The following is an 11,689-nucleotide window of genomic DNA, read 5'->3' as shown; positions in this document are numbered from 1 at the left end:
AGGCCTTCCCTCGAGCGCAGACTGTGCATGCCTTGACAAAGTCGCGGGCATCTTTGGCCATACCAGGCCACCAGAATGACTGTTGGAGGAAAGACAGGGTCCTATGGATACCAGGGTGACAGGTTAGTTTGGATGAATGACTCCATTCCAGGACTTGAGACCGGGCAACAGATGGGACAAATAGGCGATTTGGGGGACCGTTTCCCGGATCTGGATCAGCTTTCTGAGCCTCCCTGACCAATGATGTAATCTCCCGTCTGGCAGCGGCAACCACGCAGGACGACGGAAGAATGGGTCCAGGGTCTACAGAGCTTGGACCTGGTGAATGCAGCCGTGACAGTGCATCTGCCTTGCCATTGCGTGAACCTGGGCGATAGGACAACAAAAAATTGAACCGGGCAAGGAACAGATACCAGCGGGCTTGTCGGGGGTTAAAACACTGTGCGGATTGTATGTAGGAGGTTTTTGTGATCAGTCCAGATGAGGAATGGGATCTTGGGGCCTTCCAGTCAGTGACGCCATTCCTGCGGGGCCAAAACAACTGCAAGCAATTCCCGGTTCCCAACATCATAGTTACTTTCAGCAGGGCTGAGTCGTCGGGAGAAAAAGGCACATGGGTGCAGCTTGTGGGTAGTGGGGTCTCGCTGGGACAAGATGGCCCCAACTCCGGTGTCCGATGCATCCACCTCCACAACAAATTGTTGCAAGGGGTCGGGGTGTTTGAGAATAGGGGCAGAGGTGAAGAGTGACTTTAACTGAGAAAACGCCTTACCAGCAGCTTCTGACCAGGCAAAGGGGTGTTTGGTGGAAGTGAGTTGAGTCAAGGGGAGGGCCACCTTGCTGTAGTCCCGGATAAAGCGACGGCAGAAATTGGCAAAGCCCAGGAATCTCTGGAGCTCCTTCCAGGTATTGGGAGTTTGCCAGTCAATTACTGCGTTAATCTTTATTGGGTCTGGTTTGAGTTGCCCCTGGGCGATTATGTAACCCAAAAAGCTCACTGAGGACACATGGAATTCGCACTTTACCGGTTTAACAAAAAGCCTGTTCTCCAGGAGCCGCTGCAAGACCATCCTGACGTGATGCCGATGCTCCTCTAAGGATCGTGAAAAGACAAGTATGTCATCAAGGTAGAAAAATACAAAACGGTTCAGAATATCCCGGAAGATGTCATTCATGAGTCGTTGGAAAACAGCAGGAGCATTTGTGAGACCAAAGGGCATTACCAGATACTCAAAATGACCAATGGGAGTGTTGAATGCCGTCTTCCACTCGTCCCCCTCACGGATTCGGACAAGGTGATATGCAGTTCGGAGATCCAGCTTGGTGAATAACCTGGCATGACTGAAGGGCTCAAAAGAAGGGTCGATTAGAGGCAACGGGTACTTATCCTTTATTGTTATCTGGTTTAGGTTGTGGTAATCAATGCAGGGGCGGAGGGTGGAATCTTTTTTCTCCACAAAGAAAAAAACGGCATCGACCGGAGAGGAAGAGGGGCGTATGATACCAGATGCCAAGGAATTTCTGATGTAGTCTTCCATAGCTGCTCTTTCAGGACCGGATATGTTGTAGAGTCTGCTTGTTGGAAGGGGTGCACCTGGCAAGAGATTAATGGCACAATCATATGGGCGATGGGGAGGCAGAGTGTGGGCGAGGTCCTTGCTGAACACGGTGGCCAAGTCATGATATTCGGGGGGTACGTTGGAGAGGTCAGGTGGCTCTGGAGGATAGACTGGCTCTTTGACCGGTCTCCTGATTGCGTGTGCTGAGCCAGGTGGCAGCGATTGCTCCACCCCACAATCTTCCCCACCGTCCAGTTTATGTTTGGGTTGTGGAGTTTGAGCCAGGGGAGACCAAGGATGACCTGTGCCACGGGAGAGGAGATAACAATTGTATTGGTTCATGATGATTTCCTGAGACTTTAAGCATGAGAGGAACTGTGCGATGAGTTACTGAAAACAGTTTTCTGCCATCCACTGCTTCCACCACTTTGGGGGCCTTGAGGGGTTCGAGAGGGATTTTAGCCTGATACGCAAAACCTTCGTCCATAAAACTCGTCAGCACCAGAATCAATGAATACCTGAAGTGGTAGAGCGTCTAAACCATGGGAAATGCTAGCAGGGAGTACGAGTCGTGACAGAGCAGGAATCCGAGGAGGTTTGGCTCACCATGGTGCTCCCTTTTATCGGGTGAGCCGGGTCTTTTGAGAGGAGTCTGGCTGCAGCCCGCCTCTCTCAGTACCCTGCGCCGCTCTTCTCAGTACCCATCCCGCAGACAGGAAATGACGCAATACCGCTGCTCTCAGTCCCCTCAGACCGGAAATGTCGTCAACCCTTGCGACGAAAACAAGTTACGTTATTTCACCTCTCGCGAAGAAAACACGGTAAGTGGCCGCACTGAAAAAAAGTTTTTAAAAGCGTATGCATGTTTAAAAATGTTAAATAGTTAAACAACACTTGCGGTGAAAATATGAAGTGTTTATTCTGAGTTGAAAAGACCGTACTTATATCTAGTATTCTTAATGTAATTTAAATAATGTCTTCCTTTACTAACTGCATATGACTTTGCTCTACTTATATTGTTTAATACGTACTGATGAATTCAGCAGCGAATTGGCTAATGCTGCTAATGATTTTACTTTTTTTTTTTTCACAATGAACAGTCTTCTTTGTGTAGTTTTCATTATATTGCACTCTTATTTTTCATTATGTACATGCCTGCAATTCGCAGCTCGCTGTTTTTGTTGTTGTATGGTATTGTTGTTTTGCCTTCATTTGTTTTGTCTGGTCCTTTGTAGTTTGAATGTTGTCACATGATCCAAATAGGACAAGGTTGTAATTTTTTCTTCATATTGTTACTCTGCTTAGCTATATATTTTTTCATTATTATTATTTTTTTTCACTAGCTCCTTGATCACCACCCCATTGGGAAGAAACTAAATCACGACCCCCAAATGGTAGTCTTCCCATGCAGATACAGGGATGTCACACAGATCCAAATGGAAGTAAGTAGCATAAGTAGTAATGTACTTTAGATTTTGGACTGTGCTGAACACTTTTTTTTGATAGACATCGAACACTGTAAAACCCACTGTGCAGACAGGACCAATGGTGACAATATAAGACCATGCCGAGCTTCATGGACGGTTCAAACTCATCCTGCCCAGGAACGGCTGGTATGTTTTTATGTCTGAGACAAATGTTGTGCTCAGTGGAAATCTGGATAGGCTTATTATTCCTTATATTAGTTAACAATTGGACATAATTGATTATTTACTCTTTGTTTATTTAACCAATCAACATTCTCAATAGCTTATGCAAATCTTGAATATAAAGAGGCCAGAAATTGTGTTGATTGTCTAAAAAAAGAAAGTTTGATTGACACGTGCTGACTTTTGGAATGTTGGCCTGAACAATGAAATGGAATCAACTGTGAATTTTTAGGATTTAGTTTCTCTAAAGAACATAATGTCACTTGTACAATTAAGTAAAATGTAACTTTTTGTGTTTGTTTTTTTGCAGATATGAAATGCATATTTATAACTTGTCTAACAAGTAGCTCATTCAAAGGTATAAAAATGTATTTTTTGGCGTGTGTAGGGTATTATTTTAACTATGTAGCCTACAGAATGCTTGTATGGGCTCATGTAGGTGTCTGCGTACGTTTGTATTTATATAACATATGTCCGTGGGTATAGATTATGTATTTTTCAGGGAAGGACCATATTTGTGGCTGACCCCTATGTTGTTGCAACATGGTGAAAGCCTACAGGATGTGACCCACACATGCATTTGCCTGTAAGGCTGATTAGTAACAACTACAACTTGGAGCATTGGTTCATTTTCAAAGAACAGTCAAATCATAACAAATTAAATGATCCAAATTCCAATTATTTGTGGGAAGAAAAACAGATCCAATCATGAGATCAGAGAACTATTGTTATCTCCAATGAAATTCAGTATCCATTCATATTGGCATGGCGTTTCCATGATGATCCAGAATAGCCTTGTTTGGTTTTGAAGGTATGTTCCAGTCGATCCTTTTATGTTGCCCCTTCAATTAAAGCAGAATTGCACTCCAGATGATTCATCCATTCATTTGAAGCAAAATTCTAAAATGCCACTCTAAAATTACGAATGTTTTGTTTCAAGGGCGTTGACCCGGTCTCAACATTGGTAGGGACGAATATAAAGCAAATAAGGTTGCTCAAAAGTTGGTGGGGACAACTTTAGCATCCTGAAAAGTTGGTCGTGTTATGTCCCTACCGTCCCTATGCAAACCTACGCCATTGTTTTGTTTGCATGAATCATTTAAACCTGACTGGTTGGTGTTCTTATGCATGGAAACACGTTTGTAATTGTTTAACTACTGTATTTAATATAAACCTATATTTTCAATTGCAGAAAACGTTTACAGTCAATCAACAGGGGAACATGGAAAGAGAGGATTGGACGTGAAATAGAGGTATTTGGAAAAGTGTGTATATTCATTGATTCAAAACTTGAAGGAAGTGACTCGGTTAAATTCTTACGTTAGGGTTCTCCGGGACAGCCATAGGGGAAAGACTGTGGCATCTTCATGTTGATGGTAGGTGAGTTTAACTGTCCAATTTTGTCTTCTGTGATATTTGTATTCATTTATCCATTTGTAGTATGCTCTTTGCACTGTTCTGGATGCTCTCTTTGAGTTTAACCATTGTAAAATGAAGTTCACCTAATCATTCAAATTGGACTACAAAATATCCTTGTCGTTATTCTTTATTTACACTTGTTTTTAATTTTGTTAGACTGATATGCCAACTCTGAGGAAGTGGTGGTGTATATTGCTAGCGGACAATTTCAAACTTGGGTGCATGGTAAGTCTTTGAAACTGTTGATATGGCATTCATAGGAAAGTAGGTGCACAGCACCTTAATTCTTTGTTGGAAAATGTGGAATACTTATTTTTGTATTTTTTCAACTTATGTGAGCCACAGGAAAGAGTTTGCCCTATGGACAGATGAGGCAAAAGCATTACTGCAGGGTTAAGTGCCACCAGTCTATCAGTTACAGAGGTGAAATTTGAATATAATTGCTGAGGTCAGCTTTTAAAGACTTTTTAGTGTCCATTACTCTGACGCACTTTTGAACATGCCCCCCTTTATTCACTGATTTATTTTTAGGAAGAGGTGCAACCACAGCTCCTTCAAGTTAGTGGTGGCCCACTCCAAAAAGATATGGCGGGAAAAAATGGTAAGATTGTTTATATACCTAGTTTAATGCAATGCCTGAAAAGAAAAATCAAGTATAAAATTAACAAAGCATCATTTTTATTTTACTTATGTAATATTCAAATAGCTCTTTTCTTTCTCTTTTCCAATGAACAGTTTTGCTAAAAGGATTGTGCAAGACAGCACAAAAGCCTCGGACAGGGCTGGGGGTGTGGAATCAATGCAGTAGGAGTTCCCAAGCATCCTGCAGATGGAAGAGGATGAGCACGAACTACAATGTCTTGGAGCCATTCAAGTTCTGTTTCAACCATCTGGAAGATGGATTTACCTTTTTTGAGGAGATTGTTGACTAAAGAAAATATCTGGTGTTCTCTCAATAATAATAAAAAATAATAAAACTAAAAAAATAAAGTTTACCACATTAGAACTGGTTGTATTGAGTTCATTTTTCTACACTTATAAATTAGTTGTTTTTTTTCTTTTATCCCAGATGTTAGTTGTAGGTAGTTTTAATTACCTGTGATGAAGGCGGGAGTGCTTGCCGAAAAATGTCAGGTAATTAAAACAACCTACAACTATTGTCTGGGATAAAAGAAAAAAACAACTAACACATGACAACTATTTTGTCATTTCTGTTTGAAATAAAGGTGCCTTTCCTGGAGCAGAAAGTTTAATATAGTTTCTGAATTAGTTAATTAGGATCTTCACCCACATGAATGAATTTAAGTAGCAAAATGAAAGACAAAATTGGTTTGGTTGCAACATTGAGAGAATATTACGTTTTTGATACATTAAATTGTAATGAAGCTATATTAATGTGTCCGTTCATGAAAATGTAAGGATGACAGCAATTTCTAATAATTCTCAATTGGGAGTATATTTTACAATTGACAAACTAAAGTACACACTGTGATAGGTCACAGGCGATCTTTCAGTCACTAATTAAACCTTTATTGCAATAGTGTGTATTTTAATTTTGATGTACTGTAACCGTGTTTTTCATTTTGGTAAAATCAGCAGGCTTTGACAAACTGACCGCGCTTAAAGAGTTAATCTCCCGATTTCACCAAATCAATTTAAGGAGCATGGAAATAAATTATTATTTAAATAATATTGAGTGATGCTGAAACCGAAAATAAAAGACGTGCGAAAAGAAAAGTAAACTAGTATTTACGTTCGAATGGACGCTAACTATTACGATAAAACCGGAAGCTCGGAGCTCGAGCGCTACTTCATGTTGTCATTTCCGGTCTGAGAGCTGCGATATTGCGTCACTTCCTGTCTGCGGGATGGGTACTGAGAAGAGCGGCGCAGGGTAATGAGAGAGGCGGGCTGCAGCCAGACTCTCTTGGGTCTTTTGGCCGTGCATGGCAGGTGATTGCAAAGTGTTCGGTTGGCCCATGTTGCATGGGGTCTTCCAACGGAAGAGGGGGTGTCGGTCGCTGTGTGTCACTAGGGGATGGTTTGATGGTATTAGCAGAGGGAGATATGTGTGGCGGGAAAAGACGTGACTTAATAGCTTTCTCCCTATTTCGTTCTCTAATGCGGTTATCGATCTTTATCGAAAGGGAAATCATTTCCTCTAGGGTGGAAGGTTCATCCCGTGTTGCTAGTTCGTCCTTTATTTCCTCCGCCAAATTACGCGAGAAGACAAATCATAGAGCCAGCTCACCCCAGCCACTCTCCGCGGCCAAAATACGAAAGGCGATCGAAAAGTCTGCCACTGATTGAGAACCCTGCTGAAGGGAAAAAAGGCGATTTCTGGCCTCTCTCCCACGAACGGGGTGATCAAACACTCTACGTAGTTCCCCAGAAAATGCCTCGAAAGAATTTAGCACTGGTGAATTTCTCTCCCAAAGCGCTGTCGCCCACTGACCAGCCTTTCCCCTCAACAAGTTAATACAAAAAGCAACTCTAGCTTCATCAGAGGCATAACTAGAAGGCTGCAAATTAAAGACGAGATTGCAATTGAGTAAAAAACATCTGCAAGAGCCCAACTCCCCATAGTAACATTCAGGAGTTGGAATAAAAATGTCCGGCCGAAGGGGGGGCGGTGGACCACCAGTAGGACTACTCACAGAAACAGTAGGACCGGCCCTGGAATTGGATTGTGAGAGCTGTGTCTTGACCTGCTGCAAGTCCATGGAAATCCTCCGGAGAGTCTCTCCAAGGATACATAGCGTCAGCTCATGCTTGTCCAGCATGACTCCCTGGTGTCCGAGGGCCTCTTGGAAGGTGTCAGCGGTCGCTTGATCCATTTTTGTGGCCAGATGATTATGTTAAGGCAAGGTAGGCAAAGTTGATGTGGACCAAGATGCGAGCCGGAAACAGATGGAGTGTGAAGTGATGCAAGGTGTTGAGCGGCTGGTGGGTTGAATGGTCAATGGCTGTGGCTGTGGCGGTTGCTGCGAGGGCTGTGATGGGTGGATGTCCTGATGGCAAAAAACAGAATTAGTTAAGAGTTCCAAGACAAGAGTTACAAACTACAGGCTTAGTTGGCCGATGTACCAATGGTGACTGGCAGAATCATCTGGCACCTGCTTGCTGCCCGGGCCGCTCCTTATAAGCAGTGTTGATCAATGATGAGCTGCAGGTGCACTCCCAGGTGAGCCAGGTTAAAACATCAAAACAGGAAGTGTCATAACAATAAAAGCCAGCAGAGGGGAGTGTGGGCAAGGACCACCACAGTGACGCTTTGTTTTGATTAATCTGCGCATGTCAGACGGCAGTTGTCAAACGTCCTTTCGGAATAAAGGCAGTCACATGTAAACGCTGGATCGGAATAGATGAAGTGACATGTAAACAGCTGATGTGAAATTTCCATTCGGAATGATTTGAATCGGTATGAATAAAAGTCAGCATGTAAACGTGGCTAATGATACATCTCAAACAGGAGCAGCCAGAAGAGGATTCTGCTGCTATTGATGTCACTGAATTTGAGGATATTGCTCCAAAGGAATCTAGTGACTTGGAGGAGCAAGGGGTAATAGTTGCAAAATACCTCTTTGTTACCCTATACTACTTTGAAAAAGAGCTGTTATTTATCTTTTTTAATTGTTTTTCACCCTTGTCAATTTTCTGTCTTGTGCACAGGTATGCCCTGTGTGCAATGAAGAGTTTTCTTTTTTAGTGCTTCAAAGCCATGGCAGCGTATGTGTGGAAAGGTACACTGTAAAAAATTGCTGTAAATTTACGGCCAATTTTGAACACTAAAATACCGTTTTTATGTTAAACAGTTAATTACTGTAGTTAGCAATGCATTGTGGGTAGTTAGCAATGCATTGTGGGTTACCAACATTAAAGCAACAAGACAAATGCTGTAAACGGTATGTTAATGTTTCAATTACATGACAGTAACGTATTTTTTGGAAACTGAGTTTTGACTGGAAATTTGGAGCATTGTGGAAATATAGACTATGTTTTTTGCCAATTTAAATAAAAATAACTAGACACCTCAAATAATTTGCCATCAAATCCTGGAGGACCTAATTACCCATAATTTGGATGTTGGAGACTCTTCAGAGGATGACTTTAGATGAAATTTGCTGCTCTTCATTGCTTGTTGTTCAACTCATATTGGAATTTATGTGTACCAATTTATAAACAGTAAGTTAATTAAGTCTTACTCATATTACCTAAAATGTTTTATATTAAACTAAAGTTCTGAGAATGCTGGATAGCGATATATAATATTGATGTTAATTCTTCTGGAGTGCCAGTACAGGGCAGTTTTCGATTGTTTTGCAAAAGATGCAGCTGAGAGAATTTTGGGGGGAAATAAATAAAAGTGTCTCATATGTATCCAACAGTGGAGTTACAATACGGTACAATTTTTAATTATTTCTCTATTTATATTAATATTTATTAAATAAATGTATTATGTTTATGTTTTGATTGTTAGTAGTTTTAAATTTTGATGTTGCAAATGCTAGCTAAATGCATTAGCGTTAGCTGTACCGGATGATGTATGGGTGTTGAACCTCAGACTACAACACAATCACATCGACACAAACACCAGACTGGATGTTTGGTTGGCCTATACGCTATATTATATTATCTGACGTCACCTCCATTCTATTCTACTCATATGTTATGTTTCTTGTTGTATCCCTACTCTGATCTAAACTGGCCCTTCTCCAAAAATTGTAGCATTCCATCACCCTGTAGGCTGATTTATGCTTCTGTGTAGTGGTGACGGCAGATCTATGCCATTAACGCAGACCCGATTACGACCCTACGCCATAGCCTGATGTGCACCTCTAAAAAGTCCTGACTACACATCACATCAATGCGCGTGATGTGAACGTCGAAGGACTGTGATTGGTCTGCTCAGAACATTGTTTCCGGTTCAGCACAACAACAACACAATTTTCAAACATTCGCAAACGACTTCTGTGTCGGCTACGCTTCAACATTTGTTTTGACAACATTTGTTGTTTAATATTAATTAGCTGCAGCTGCAAATGCACACGTTCCATGTCCATTGCCATTGCTGTCAATGACCGGTGGAAAATTAAAGGAATTTGACAAGAGTCCCCCAAAACCATACAAAGACAAAGCCAGACCAATCTAGTGGTATGGCGGTGAATTCCTGTGGAAACGTCACTGACTGTGACAAACTTTGTCCCCACGTCACACATGTGACCAATGTTTACATTTGAAGTAAATTAGACAGGTGCTTTTTTGCTTCAATTTTTTTTTTTTTTTTTTTTTTTTTTTTTTACAAATTCTTACTTCTTCATATTGAAGAACAACATGGTCAATTATTTTTCAACCATTGTAAAGTCAAACCCTGATAAACATCAACAAAAAAGCATTGAGCAGACAACCAGGGCGTGAACTGGAAAATCACCGGCATGCAAGCACTATGGAAACGATGCACATTTGGAAGAGATTGGCCAATCAACCCATAAGCAACCCAGAGCTATAAAAGCAGGAAAGGAAAATGGCACCCTGGTTTGGCTATTGAAACTTGCAGTCCTGTGCAGCTGGAGATGTTGGCAAAAGATAACCAGAGAGGCAGCCGGTAAGCAGCAGAATTAAAAGATGAAATGTGCCAGCAGCGGCCATTACCACATGGCTTGACTCACCGGTGGAAATGTTTGGACAATTGTAGTATATATTTTAGAGGTAATTTGGGATTACATACGTGTATGTTGTCGGCGATTAGCCTATCAATGATCTTAATTGTGGTTATTTGTCAGCCCCGTAGACGAGGCCAGTTTCTTTTACTTGGTACCAGCTAAATATTATTCAAAAAATAACGATGGTGGAAGAAAGGGAAGTCACAAACATCTTGAATTTGAAACTATGTCGTACTACGTCGTATGTTGTCGGCGATTAGCCTAGCAATGATCTTAATTGTGGTTATTTGTCAGCCCCGTAGACGAGGCCAGTTTCTTTTACTTGGTACCAGCTAAATATTATTCAAAAAATAACGATGGTGGAAGAAAGGGAAGTCACAAACATCTTGAATTTGAAACTATGTCGTACTACGTCGTATGTTGTCGGCGATTAGCCTAGCAATGATCTTAATTGTGGTTGTCAGGCCAAAACCCTCTAAATATATATTAAATGCATCTTACCGGATATAAAATGACTACTACATAGTCTGTGGTGATTTTTTGGTGTCCAGTTTTCACATCGAATTGCAGCCGTCCATTTCGCTCTCTTCTTTGGATCCCTCGGAATACGGTAAAACTTCAAGTCTCTCCTTCCATCTTCTCTGTTAGTGCAACCAACAGCCACACACGCCTTCACCATTTTGATTATTAATGTTAAGGAGCAGAAAAACACGCCGTAAATAGGAGAAATGTACGTAGCCGTAATAGGTTAACACTATGTTTTGACGGACAAGTGGGCGGAACCATACAGCGAGCACGTGGTACGTGGGTAGGCTCTATAATACCGTTTCATTTGTGAATGATTAAGATTGCTGTATTATTATGAAGGGATCCAGGAAGCCATGTCTGCACAAAATAGATAATTTATTGAACACAATATTTGACACTTTAACAGCAGCAAATACATTAAATGACAAATAAAAGAGCAGGTGCATTCGTCCCCTAAGTTTTTGACAAAATATAACAATAAATAAAAACTTCAGTAAAATAACAAAAAAGTTGTAAACATATTTGAACAAAAATATAAAATATGACAAATAAGAGTTGTCCACAAACTATAACAATAAATAAAAACCTCAGTAAAACAATAAAGTTGTCAACATATTTGAACTTAAATATTAAATCTGTCAAATAAAAGTGCAAGTGCATTAGTCCCCTGAGTTGTTTACACAAAATATAACAATGTAGAACTGCAAAACTGCAACAAAGTTGTAAAAATATTAAAAAAAATATTAAGTATCAAAACTTTATGTGCAGCTGCACTAGTTATTTGACAAATACGATTTACAATTAATTTAAATATAAAAGAAACAGAAACTCAATTGAACTTGTAAATAATTGAACTGAATAACAGCAAATA

The 11,689-nt window shown here is 40.8% G+C and overlaps 1 long non-coding RNA gene across 8 annotated transcripts; it reads left to right on the top strand.

The window, feature by feature from the left end:
• Positions 1–2,227: 2,227 nt before the first annotated feature.
• LOC130928566 (uncharacterized) lies at positions 2,228–5,998 on the top strand. Of its 8 annotated transcripts, XR_009066705.1 has the most exons (10): positions 2,228–2,380; positions 2,795–2,828; positions 2,903–3,001; positions 3,066–3,172; positions 4,401–4,461; positions 4,534–4,584; positions 4,784–4,852; positions 4,967–5,075; positions 5,159–5,228; positions 5,363–5,998. It is a non-coding gene; the product is annotated as an uncharacterized LOC130928566 (long non-coding RNA). The 8 variants fall into 8 exon arrangements; XR_009066707.1 differs by lacking the exon at positions 2,795–2,828; XR_009066708.1 differs by having other exon boundaries at positions 2,228–2,828; positions 4,973–5,050.
• Positions 5,999–11,689: the final 5,691 nt, after the last annotated feature.

This window comes from Corythoichthys intestinalis, chromosome 13 (assembly GCF_030265065.1).
Source record: "Corythoichthys intestinalis isolate RoL2023-P3 chromosome 13, ASM3026506v1, whole genome shotgun sequence".
Taxonomy (NCBI): domain Eukaryota; kingdom Metazoa; phylum Chordata; class Actinopteri; order Syngnathiformes; family Syngnathidae; genus Corythoichthys; species Corythoichthys intestinalis.
The sequence above is the reverse complement of the archived record's forward strand: the minus strand, read 5'-3'. Positions and strand labels throughout refer to the sequence as shown.